Below are 14495 nucleotides of genomic sequence, written 5' to 3' on the forward strand. Positions count from 1 at the left end.
AGTCAAAATACTGGTCTGTATACACCTATTACTGTTCCTGAGAAACCTTGGAGTAACATTAGTATGGATTTTGTTCTTAGATTGCCTAAGACAGTGAAGGGATATGATTCTATATTTGTTGTGGTGGATAGATTTTCTAAGATGGCTCATTTCATACCATGTAAGAAGACATCAGATGCTGAGCATGTTGCTGAACTTTTCTTTAAAGAGATTGTGAGATTGCATGGATTACTAAGAAGTATTATTTGTGACAGAGACAGTAAGTTGGTTATTTTTGGAAGACTTTGTGGAAGAAGATGGGTACTGAGTTGAAGTTCAGTTCTAGATTCCATCCGCAAACAGATGGACAGACAGAGGTTGTAAATAGAAGCTTGGGTAATTTGTTGAGATGTTTAGTTGGAGATAAGCCAAGTAATTTGGAAATGGTATTGGCATAAGCTGAGTTTGCATATAATAATTCTGTGAATAAGAGTACAAGGAAGACACCTTTTGAGATTGTTACTGGAATGCAGCCTAGAGGAGTATCAAATTTGAAGGATGTTGTTGGTGAAGACAAGAGAAGTGCTGGAAGGAAGCATTTGCTAATTTTATGGAGTCTTTGCATAAGAAAGTGATGTTGAGGTTGGAACAAAGTAATCAGAAGTACAAGCAGAATGTTGATAAGTCTAGAAGACATCATGTTTTTCAAGTTGGTGATGAGGTGATGGTTCATTTGAAGAAAGGAAGATTTCCTGTTGGAACATACAGTAAGCTGAAGATGAAAAAGTTTGGACGTTGTAAAATCTTGAAGAAGTTTGATATTGGTAATGCTTATGAAGTTGAGTTACCTAATAACATGGATATATCTCCCATATTCAATGTTGTTGATCTATATAAGTATCATGAGTCAGATGATGAAGTTTTTGTACTTGATGATTATCCTAAGAAGTAGATTGAAGAAGTTGAACAGATATTGAATCAGAGAGTTGGTAAGAGCACAAGAGGAAGAAATTACTATGAATATCTAGGGAAGTGGAAGAATAGACCAGTCGAAGATGCTACATGGATTTCTCAATCTGAGTGGGATGTAGCTCAGGTTGTGACACTTGAATCAGAGAGTTCACAAGAGCACAAGAGTAAGAGATTACTATGAATATCTAATGAAGTGGAAGAATAGACTAGTTGAAGATGCTACATGGATTTCTCAATCTGAGTTGGATGCAGCTCAAGTTGTGATACTTGCATGATTTAGGAGAACCATTTCTCCAACCTTGGTTGTTTGATGCAGGAGCTTCCTGGGTTTCCTTGTAATCCTGCACTTTTGTTCATTCTGTCAGTTGTTACCGAGTTCTTAAGTTGATGCTGAGTCTTTGGTTGCCGAGTGATCCTTTGGGTGCCGAGCGATTCCTTTGTTTGCCGAGCTTCTTTGGTTGTCGAGTGATTCCTTTGGTTGCCGAGCTCCTTTTGTTGCCGAGTGATTTCTTTGGATGCCGAGTTCGGAGTTGTTGCCGAGTGAATCCTTTGGGTGCCGAGTGCCAGTTTTGAAAAGCTTTCATTTGCCAAGTAATCTGTGTCTAGTTCCAATTTGGGCCGACTTTGCACGCATTTAATTTTGGTATAAGTAGTTAATATTTGTTGAGAGCCGACTTGTGGCTTTTCAATGTTCTAGAATCTTCTGTAAGCCATTTTGGCAAGTATTTTAGGAAGTCTAGGATTGAGTTTTAGGCAGTTTTTGAAGAGAATTGAGGGCAGAGCTAGAAAGTGCAAATCTACTGCTGGATCCTGGATTTGAATGTATTTGTATCTGGCCGTAACCCAAAAGAGCTTATAGCTGGGCATGTATGTTGATATTTTCATGAATCAATAAAGAATATTGTTCTCTCTCTCTCTCTCTCTCTCTCTCTCTCTCTGTGGTGTTGTTCTCTTTTTGTTTGCTTCCATTGTGTTAACTCTTGCAGGGTGGTTCAAAGAGCTGGATGTGCCTTCGTCAATTTGAAGCGGTTTATGCCTTCAGAAATATGTTTTTCACACAGAATGCATATAACCTTCCCAACATCATTTGGAGCTTCATAGGCATACTGTCATGCCTTATCTCTTGCATTTCTAGGCTGAGTGCCTATATATCTAGATGGGCATGATGTTTGTGGCAACTCTTCCTACAGATTTGTCATACTTTTTTAATGCTTAACCATTGCCCTACACATAAATTTATAGAAAAATGAATGAAAAAGTTAGAACTTAGAAACTTAGATCTATGAGTATGAACTAGTTGCTAAACAAAGTAAATGAACAACCAAGGTTTGTTTTTAGAAAATCTTACATATTCTTCAAATTAAATTGTCAAACATAGAGCTAAATGGTTTTCAAATGATTCCAACATAGAGTTAAAATGCTTTTAAATGATTTGAATTCATTTACAAGCAACAACAAAAACAATAGAACATTTTTTAAAAGTATAAAAGTTTTCCAACTATGATAAAGAGAAGATACCTGGAAAGAGATTTGTCTTCTGAAACCGGTTAGAATCCCTTACAAATCCACTCAAATCTACTTTGAATCACTTGCAATCACCTAAGAATGCCTCCAAGCCTTCTTCTCTCCACACCTCAAGCCTCTAGAATGAACAAATGCAATTGGCATTGCAAAAAAATGGACCTTTTGCCCTATATCACATGGGTTATTGTCACCGCAAGTTTTTAATTAAAAATTGCCAATTAATTGCCGATTTTTTTCCCCAACCGAGTACTTTCAAACCACAGGTTTTTCTGGGAAAAACTCATTGAGATAAAAAAAATTCAGCGAGTGTTGGAAACTCGCTAAGTATTTGGTGAGTTTTCTAACTATACCTGTTACCAATAAATGTTTGAATGCATAACTTATCTTTGTCTGATGCATGTCTTGACATCTTGTGGAGATGGGAAACATTGTCAAGGGCTTAACCTCCCAAGCGTGGACCCTATAAAATATCCCCACATAATCTCATTCGAAAAAGGCACTCCCTACCCAGAATAGACATGGAACACTTTGTCCATGCACTGAGCATCCTGGTACTTAATTCCACCACTCGACTAGGCATCAAGAACTAAACATTGGACTACTATGAGCTGACTTAGTTTAAACTCTTTTAATTTACTTGCTTATTGGTTATTGATTTTTATTTCTCTTATCATGCAGGGATGTACTTGAGGTTTAATGAGTATCAGCACACACCCTCATCTTGACCTAGATGAATGCCTGGGTAATTTACCTTAACATTTTATATATAGATAGATAGATAGATAGATAGATATAAACATTCACAACCATGTATACTCCCCAACTTGGGTCAATGGCTTCAACAAAAGATTCATGTTACTTGTCTTTCATAGGAGTATTGAAAACATTCTTCATTCATAGTCAATGCATTATAGATGAGAAATTATGGCTCTTTCTAATTTGATGCATTAACACATGGATGTTGTACTTATCTCAAAGGTATATTGACGATACCCTTGTACAAGTCAGCTCTTTTAAATAGAGATCAAAAGAATACTTAACTTACTTGCAATTAACGTTTTTCTTATATTACACAAATAACAAAAGTAAAGGAGGAAATCCATGGGACTATAAATCATTTCATTTCTTGGACTTAGTATTGACATTGTTTCCTTCATTTAGCAGACTAAACTGTTTAATCTATCGCTTGAATTCAGAATAGCGCAAGAAGATCAAATATAATCATGACCTGGGAGTATCTAGCTCAATTCAAGCTCAATCTTGTGGTCAATCAATGTTGGAGATGGGGGCTTGTTATCCCGTGCATCAATTAAAGAATAACTTCGTCTTGGGAATGGATGCTAGTTATATGAGCAATAAATTGTACACACTCAATGCAATAGAGGAATACATTCTAATTTGGATTGAAATAGTAGCTTTGTAAATATGAAATTTCATCGCAAGCAGGAGTACTGAAGAGCAACAAGCTAGAGATGGGAGAATGAATATGAATCCCATTGTGAGCGTAGATAAAAGGTTCACTTCTATAAATGTTTGGTTACACAAGAATAGTTGAGGTGGCAAGGAGTTACAACAAAGCCATTAGTTCACGTGGCTATCATATTTAAAAGGCCGCCTCCAAAATTGATAAAGTCCGATGAAGAAAGAAAGAAATATAGAGGGTCACTCAAGGCAAAAATAATAATCAAGACCCTAGTCATAGGTGAAAGAAATAATAATATTGTCTTAGTATATAACACCATGGTATCTATAGATGCCTATATATGTATGTATGTATATATGTGTACATGTATAAAATTCCAACTATATATTTCTTACATATACACCAAACATCAAGTATGCATATATGTCCTTATTTATATATAAAATTGGTTTACATATGTACATGTATAGATATTTAGGTATCATGATGTCCATTATGATAAGACATGCTTATGCACTAGGAGGCTCCAACTAAACAATTACAAAGGTACAAGTTTGCTCAAATTTCAATTCATGCTTTTTGATCTCTTTACTATTAAATGATATGTAATTTAATAGGTTAGCTCATGGTTGGCCGACGTACACTCTTGCTTGCCTAGTCATTTACTTTTAGCCACGGTGGTTCAGAGCTCATACCTAGTTTCTCAATGATGGTGGTGCCCCCCATGCCCAATTCCTTTCTGGCAATGCTTCCCCCCTTTGATGTGCTCCTGCAAGGGAATTCTCCACGATTATATTATATTCCACAATATAATAACAATTTACCATAAGAAATTATTATTCATAAACCATCATAACGGAAAACCACCATTCCACTTCCCATGATGCATAACCAACTTTCTAAGATTTCAAGATAACAATATAATAGCATCATAACAATTAACTAACATGTCATCTTCATATGAAATTAAAACGATTTAACCATCTTACCATTTCACATGATCATACCTAATTTTAAGTGTCAACTGACTTCATGTGAAACCTCAACAGCCATGTGAACATTTTAAATTGAGTCAAAAATTGGGATGTAACAACAATGTCTCCTTTATTCATCTTAATATGAAGGAGTTGTGTTTTTAGGGTAAGCAATTTGCTTGCATTATTGATTTCATATGAATTTTGAATAGTCATGACTCATGAACATCTCATATGCGGTTGTAGATTTTGCTATAAACGGAAGAATGTGATTTTTCATAGAATCAATTATAATTTTCATAGCTTTATTGTTATGCCTTTTCCATATTGTTTTATCTGGTTCATTTTCAAGCATAGTTTTGTTTTCTTCCACATATTGTTCTAATTCAAGTTCTCTAAGAACAATCTTGATTCGTATTCTCGAGGATATGGAGTTTGATGCTCCATCAAGTCTGTCTTCTAACTTGACTCCATTCACCATGTTTGTGTTTTTGAATGAGATGATTTCACAATTTGCTTTAAATTCTATCTACCAACTAGGTTCTGATACCATGTTAAGGAACTTAGGATCTGAGGTAGAGTATTAGTTTTATTTATAATTCAGTTATCAGAGATTCACTAACTGGAACTTACTAATGAATTCTACAGATATGTAATCATATGACTACAAGAATGTATATGTAATGTTTGTACTTCTGTGAAATTTCACTCTGTAATAATACTATCTTCAATTGTGATGGCTGCAGATATAGAGGAGATAATCGTTGATGATTGCAGATGCAATAGATAGTAATATTGCCTTATGATTGATATGTTCTCCATTGCATTTGAATCTCTCTCTATATAAGGTTGAATAGCCATTTTACCGTAGAGACATGACTCTGCGAAGCATGACATGTTTCATAACTAAACATAATTATCACAAAGTTTGTTAACACCTGAACCTAAACTGGGCTATGACCCGATAACAATAAATTGAACGCTCATATTTTATACAAGCTGAATAATATTCTGGGTGATCATTGTAACACACATTTGTTAATGATCTGGGCAATACAATGGATGCCATTCGATGACATTACTGTCATGTATCAATGCTCTATCTATGAGAAAAATAATCACAGCATATATATATACATATATAAGCAGTCCGATCAGGGCATGATCACAAATTATTATATTACTGCTGATGTCAGTATGTGAAGGAAACCAAAGACATGCATATATGTATGTATATGTATGTGTGAACATGTTTCATATACTGATATCGACTTTATCAGATCCAACTGAAGCTATACTCTATCAAAATGAAATGGAAAAGGGCTCTAAAAAGCCACTTACATGTATAACATTTAAAACATTAACTTTACTTACATCCATGTTATTGAAAATACAATGGTAGGTTTTAAATGCATCTCTACAAGTATTTTAATTTCAGTAGAAGGAATGCAAGAGGGGTTTAAATCCCCACTTGCACTATAACATCTTTGGTAAAACAATTGATTTCCCTTTTAAAAATGTCATTTCAAATGCAATGGTGGACTTTTATCTAACCGTTACAAGTAAATGCCTCCCAAAACAAGTTGCAATGACACAAAAACCCATATTTCATGACTTAAGACTAAGAGGCCTTGGTGGATTTTTGATTCCACATCACAGGCTTTTAAACAACGAACAGGAACCTGCAGTTGGGCTTAAAAAACCCCGCCTACAAGTAGCTTAATTAATTATTATCTCTTAAAATATAGCTTTGAATTAGGCCTGTGATAGCTTAAAATGAGTGGAATTAAAAAATGAATAAACCTAAGATGAAAACAATACCAAAATCAAGCAAAACAATCAACAAAAGTTAATCAAGGACTTGAAGGTTACCAAATATTGAGTAGGAAGGAAAACCCATCTTTGCAAGAAGGATGAAGAAAAACTTGAGGGAAACCTTTGAAAATTACATCCGTAGGTCAACTTGGGACAATTCAAGGGATAATTGATGGTAGATTTTATAGGGTGGTTGTGAATTCAAATTTGAGAACAATGAATTCTTATGATGAATTCTATAAGAGGCTAATTGAGAGATTTAGTAGCAAAGCCTCTAAGATTCAGTTTTGGTATTTGTTGTAGCTCAAACAATATGGAACTATGGAGAACTATGTTTGTGAATTACAAAGATTGTCACGTATCGTTACTAAAAGAGGACTCATTGTATTGATTATACAAGGACTAGTTGAACTTCTCAAGGGTTTAAAAAATCAAAGAATTTTTGAAAGAAGAACAATTCCATGCTTAGCTCCAAAAGAGCCCCCCATCCAAGACTAGTAAAGAAGATGAAACTGAGAACAAGAGTGGAATAATTTGTGTTTCCATTGCAAGGAATACTGGGGACTAGGTCACAAATATTTGTACAAGGGAAATGTACATTATATGGTGCTATTTTCAATAGTGAAGGATCCAAAAGTACATCTAAATTTTGATGGTGGTGACACCAATGCTGGTACTCTTCCTTCACTCTCAAGAGTGTAGAGCTGACTTCAAGGTGGAGTTTGAAGTAATAGTAGCTGATGGATTCATAATCTCTTGCACAAAGATTAGCCTACTCAATATTCTTATAGGTAAACATAAAATTTGTGATGATTTTTTTAGGTGAGATTGACCCAGTTTTGGGTGTTTAGTGGTTATATTCCCTTCGATAAGTTTTAAAAAACTTTCAAACCTTGGAGATTAGATTTTAATCTAGGTGCTATTCAAAGGACTTTTTAATATGCGCCCTTGCCAAATTTCAGAAAAAATAGTGGACATTTTCATCTGCAAATGTCCAATCATAGAAATGGTTAAGAAAGCTACTCCTCATTTCCAAAATACTAAACATTATTATGCTACGGTTTCTAATGGTTTGTCTTTTGAACTAATATAGGATAGAAGAACACTGCACAATAATTGCCACCATTCCAAAATTTGAGAGAAAGCAGATGTTCTGTGCACAGATTTTTCAGTTCACATCAAAATCCCGCATATTATAGATATTTGAGGGAGTATCATCAACCTAGGAATAGGAAAGTCTACCCAATTTATTTTAGCAACAGAGTATCCTTAATAATTGTCAATCAGCATTTGATTGTGAGCCCTCAATAGCTCAAAATAAGAGAAAGCTGACATAAAAGTTACGAAACTAGAGATATTGGTAATAACTTATAGTTTATCAGATAAACTAGGAGCTCTAATCAAGTTCAAAGGAACATTGAGGTGCTTTGGAACAATAATTTTTTATAAAAAAAATTCTCTTGTCCATCCGTACTTTTTAACATTGATTTTTAAGGGGATGTGCTCTTGTTTGGAATCACATTGTTTTCTACTATGTTGCATCTTTCATTTAATGATCTTGGGGATTTTTGTTTAATTACATTCAGAATCGTTTCCACTAATTATTACTTTCCAATACTAACTTGATACATTATATTATGGGCTAATTGTCTTAGATCCACCATGCATCGAGTTCTTTTATCTGGGAAAGAACGCTATTCGGTAAGAGTTACATATGTATTTTATTCAGATTCATTTGAGGAATAAGACTTAGTGTAGAGCAACCACATTTCATTGTTTGTGTGGTGGAAACAAATTAATTCAACTATATTGGAGGAAAGCATAACTCTATCAAAAAAGATGCTTATAAATTATTCTTAAGAATTTTAATTGTACATTACTATCATGATAATGGTAGAAAGATCCATTGTATTATTAACTGGTTCTATGCATTTTGTCTAATTTAGATAGTAAGGAGAAATCAATAAAATAATGCAATTTTGATTTCAAATATTATGAAGAAATTTGGATGAATTTCAAATGTGTCAATTTCTGAAGATGACATGAAAAATTAGTTAACTTTTCATATAAAAATTTAAAATATACTGAATACTGTTAGGAAAAGTGTAGTCCAATGAACTCATCTTGCTAAAAAATGTACCTTTTGTGTTTTAACAATCACCACTATTGTTGAGCATGGATTTTGATATGCAAATGCTACAATCTTGCATAATGTTTATTTTAAAATTTTGGCTTTTATGAATGCAGACATAAGCATTGGTTTGTGGCTCATATGTTAGTATAACAGACTTGCAATAATGTCTTTTTTTGTCAGGAAACCGATATTATGGAAAAAACTTAAGGCTAATATTCATAAATTATTATAGTAACAGCATAAAGCTGTCCGAGTCAAAGAAGAGATTAGGTTTTGTCAGGTAAGAATGTGGAATATCCCCTAGGAGATTCTACACCCAACTTATGCTTTCCAACTGCTCGTTGGAGCTCATTTTGTCGAACAGTTTTCCTTGCGATGTATATGTAAGAAGACTAGCAATATGTTTCAGTTACCAATATGGATACAGAGATGCATATCAGGAAGGTTACAGATTTAGAGTTGATGAGTAATAAGTTCTGACCTTATTGCACTAGTAGGCTGCTCTTATTCCCAAGGACATTTTGTCATACAGTTTGCATGTGATGATTAATGAAGCAGTAGTATTGATAATTTTTAATACAGATATCTCAAAATGATCTTGAACATATACTGATTGAACACTAGGAATGTACATTTGCAGTCATTTGAGAAAATAATATTGAACCCTTAGAAATCAAGTGCTAACAGAGATTTGCAAGAGCTCTTACATTAGTTGCTGACCTTCCAATGCAAATTCCAATTTCTAAGAATGCATATGATGTCCTGAAAGGTTAGTAGCATGACTCCGGGCATTCACAGCTGCTGTTCCCATATTCAACTTCCATGTTCACAATCAGACTTCATGCCTTGTGTGCCGTCACCATAATGCTCTGAGATATCTCCTGCAACATACAACGTTGTAAGACTCAAGAAGCAGTGGCATTACAATCTGTGAGAATGCGCTGACAAATATTGGATTCTCAATTTCTTACCATCGAGAGCTTACAACTTTCAGCTTTAAGCATTGGCCTATATGTATACAAATTTACATATCACACATTCAAACATGTAGATCAAAGACTGTTGTAAGGTCTTACCCTTGTTTGCCGCTAAACTTCTTGCCTTCCCTGGTCTGTGATATTTTATCAAACAGTTCACATTATTTAGTGGTAAAGATCAATAACTTGCTGGTCATGAAAACTCAGTTTGCTGAGGGCTTCTTGTTTATTTCAGAATTGCAAAAATTTTCAGTTGCATTATGTTTTAAATAATGTTCATGTTCAATGAATATAGAGAAGGTAATCTTACAATATGAATGAGAAGAGTGTAAATCACTAAACAATCACTTTGATTCAACAGAAACTTGGCAGGCCTAAAACTTGCAACTCAGCAAAAGCTCAACAAAAATTCAGCAACTTGAAAATTACTAAAATTTCATTAGGAACATATTCATTTGCAAAATTCAATGACAAGATGTATCCAATGAGTCCATAAATGTGTACAAAAGTGTTTTCTATATTAAATTTGGTTGATTTGAATGCAAATTGTCTGCAAAATCACATTCTTATGTGGAATTCTAATATAATAGTTAGCTGACAATGCTAATGAATCTATGAATCAGTGCCTTTGAACATCATGATTCAGCATAATTCATATATCATATATGACAACTTTTTACATCTTCCTCTTTCCTATTCTAGTTAAAAACTTTGGGAGAGGTTCTAAATTTCTAATAATCACTTTTGAAGCCTGGATACTAATATTATGATGTTTCATCATTGATCAATGATTTTTTGATGGTGATAAAATTAGTTGTCTAAAGTTTTCTATTTTTGTCTCACTCCTAGACCCCTTCATTGTGATCAAATTACTTATATGTCAAGAGATACCACTTACTAGTGGGATTGGGGAGTGGAGAACCCGTAGTTTGCAGACTCGGACTTGGCCGTAGTTTGCAGACTCGGACTCGGAGAGCACTCAGGAAGCCTAAAATTTTCAACTCGGCAAAAACTCAGTAACATGAAATGAACCAAAAATTAAAAATCTCTTAAAGAAGCATATTTGTTTTGAAAAATTCAATTACAAAGTGCACTAAATTAAAAATTGACATCTTGAAAACTCATTTTAATCAACTTCTTAACTGCATTAACAGTTTTACCCATGGTTTTTTGTGTCTATAAAAATGCGAGAGTTAAACTTGTGAGTACTCATCCAGCCAAAAAAATAGAGTACTTGGCAATTCGGGGAGAACTTGGAGAGTTCCTAAACTATGGGAGAACCTAATGAGTTCAAGGGGCAGCAATGATAAGTTGCACAAGGCATTAAACGTGAGAAAAATGCAATGATAGAAGTGATGTTGGGAAACATTTTGTTTTCCCTAGGCTGGAAGTGGGAGTTTGGGGAGTTATACCCTCACAAAAACATTTAGACTGTTTTTTGACAGGTCTTTGCCTTATTTTAATGAAGCTGAGTTTTTACCACAAAATTGTTGAGTTTTTGGCAAAAGCTCACAGAGGAAAAAACAAAACCTAGCAAGCTTTTAAAAACTCATTCAGTTTTTGCAAGTCTTTCATCTATGCTCTTAGAACTTTAAACCTTTCCAAAATGGTGATAACCAAAATAAATAACTAGAAATTGCCCATAGTTAGGTGGCTAGTACTTTGTCAAAACTCAAATTGGAGGCAGCTAATGACATGACAAGGAAACCATTTCACAAAAGAGCTTTCCAACAACATCATTTTTTCCTACAAGCTTGGCAAAATTAGAAATGAAATCTCAAAACCCAAAACATTACGAAATCAATTGGCACTGACATTTAACGAAGTAGTCAATTCTACTGAATCCACTTAACTATCTAGGTGGGTTTCAATCCATGAAACCGATTCCTTGAAGTTGTTTTATCCTTCAATTGGAGAATGAGTCAAGTTCAATCTTTTCAAACTGAGGTTGGTAAAATAAAAAGTCAAGAATAAATGCTCTTCTCAAAAACTTCTTTTATAGTATTTTTAAGGTAACTCAAGCAATATCTCTTTTATTACACCTTTCACCTCAATAATTAAAATTCACCGACTTGCCAAAATCATTGAATTTAATATTACTATTAGTCATTATTTTTCTTAGATCATTTTAATAATTTTTTTTAAAACAACCTTTAAAATTGCCACTTTATACCCTGTGCTTAGTATTATCACTTTTGGTTCTCTTCTAAACACTATGTGTTGTTTGTCACTCCTGAAACAAGTAAATAATCAGAACCTGCATTTTAATTTCCCACCTAAAATAACCTTTATTTTTGGGCTTAGGAATAAGTCATTGTTAGTTCTCTACACAAATTTATATTTTATATTTTAAATAGTTAAATATAAATTGACTTCTAATTTTTTACTTTATGACAATTTTATTATTAAAGTATTTTTGGTGTAACAATTATAATTATGAAAAGCAACAAAATGCACCAAATATGAATTTTTACCCCAATAGAATATTCTTAAGCTTTCAAAATATCAAATATTTTGAAAATTGACACTTTAAAATAAATAAAAAATTCCAAGAAGTGTGAAGAGCTCTAAAAAGTTGAAACTAGTCCAAAAAAGTACCATAAGCTGAATCTTGATTTTAGAAACTCATTGAACTAATTTTAATTCTATAAAATTATAAATACGTACAATACAAAAATAGTTAATTTCTTACCTCAATTTGAAGCTAACAAAGTCTACAAATGATGTAGGCCTAACTGTAACCTGCCCATGAATTTTGGAACCAAAGTAGTAATTAATTAAGTTTATGGAAATCTGAACAGCACTATGAAAAATGCAGGTCTGTCGTCTGAAGCTCTTGATGAGAAGCTAATGAAGTTTGCACACAGTGCTTGCCTGAGTGTAAACCCACAAGTATTGGAACTACAAAAATATTCAATTATTGTTACAGATATCTGAACAGAACTAGGATGAATGCAATTGGCCCTTCAAATTCCTATTACAATAGTCTCAACACTTCAAAACCTTTATAGAATGGCAATGACACATACATCACCAAAGATTATCCTTAGTTGGGTGATAGTAGTAGAGGTGTTGAAACTCAAACTGGAGGCAGCAACTAACATCGTAAGAAAATAAAATGACATACTCATTTCAAAAAATAACTTTCCAACATTTTTTTCTACAAGCCTCTATAAATTTGTAAATTGCAAACTTGACAAAACCTAGGATGGCAACAACGTCGAGCACAATGGTGAACTCTATATAAATCCATTATATCAGCTAGATGAGTATTTGTCCACAAAACTGATTGTCAGAAGGGTTTTCATACTTCATCAAATCTATGAGTGTACCTCTTCTGCACTGGGAGAAATTGTAGAACAGGCCATGGAGTAGAGGATCTCAGTATTTGCAAATAAGAAATCTGCAAAGGAACTTATTTTGATTTACAGTGTGCTGGAAAGAATCCACGAAATTGTGTTCATTTCCAAAATGGATTATTAAATGCGTTGCAAACTTGGACAGTATAAATGAACACTATCTATGAATATATTTTACGCTCTTCATCTAAATCAATATCTACCAAGCTAGGTAAGCTTCGAGGAGAAGGACTCAAACTTCAAAATTATTGAATCTATGATTTGAAACTATAACTTGCAAATAAAGTTTATTCTAAGGAAAAGAATACGATGCCGATGTTTAAAAAAAAAAGAAAAAGAAAATCTCATTGTTTGTAATATTACAAATTTAGCACTGCTCAGGTCTTCATATTTTAGGCCCTGGGACACTTGGATATCTAATATGATATATCATCTCAGAAAAACATTTTTCTACATGATATAATACATGCTCATTTATATCATTAATACCAATAGATCAAATTCATATGCACCTCCACTTCACCATGTCCATCTTAGATTCCAAAGGATATTGTGAGACTAGGTTTGATAACTTATCATTGTCTAAATAAGTTGCTATACATGCCAAAGGTTTACTAACTACAAATTTTCTTATGAGAGTGGATTAAGGGAAATAGGCACTGATACAGTAACTGTTCAAGGTATGCTTATGATTGGGAAGGAAAAATAGTCGTTTTTATTAGATAAATAGAGTTTTGAAAGGGTCAAAACCTTAAGGTTCATCATAGAATGTGAAGCACAGAAAGACAACAAAGAGCAACCAAGAGGAACTACAATGAAACAGAATAAACCAAACCTTAATCTTACATATCTTATAAGAAAAATAGTTATTATTGCCATGGGTGACTAGGGTATATCGGAAAAACCCATTAGTACAATCAACAATTATAATTTTGAAAGGAGTCAGTATCTCCTATCTAACTAAAAACAAAAGGGCTTATGAAATGTGTAAAACTAAATTAAAATAACTCACACTAACCAGAACCAGTAGAAGCGGCCACAGACCATATTTAAGATACAAACCAATCTGAGGTGAGCTAACTTCAAAATAGAAAAAAATATGTTATTGAGGAAGAATGATCCATGTGTCAATTTAATGTTCATAGTGTGGTTTTAAGCTTTCTTCTGTGGTTTGTCATTTTCATTTATACCATGGCCATTACTTTAAGTTCTAAAAATATTTTAGAACTGCACAAGTATAGCACAAAGGTGTTCAGATCATATTTCTCAAGCAAATTAGTGCCAATGTCGTATTTTTTTTACAGAGTAAACAGGTAAGTCTTATATATTTAAATTCTT

General features: G+C 33.5%; 1 pseudogene across 1 annotated transcript in view; it reads left to right on the forward strand.

Moving 5' to 3' along the window:
- LOC149568245 (kihadalactone A synthase LFS-like) overlaps window positions 1-14495 on the forward strand; it is a 126819-nt pseudogene that overhangs the window by 111568 nt on the left and 756 nt on the right. The gene's annotated exons all lie outside the window — the stretch shown is intronic.

This window comes from Cupressus sempervirens, chromosome 3, assembly GCF_028749045.1.
Source record: "Cupressus sempervirens isolate cs-2001-9-10 chromosome 3, ASM2874904v1, whole genome shotgun sequence".
Classification (NCBI taxonomy): Eukaryota; Viridiplantae; Streptophyta; class Pinopsida; order Cupressales; family Cupressaceae; genus Cupressus; species Cupressus sempervirens.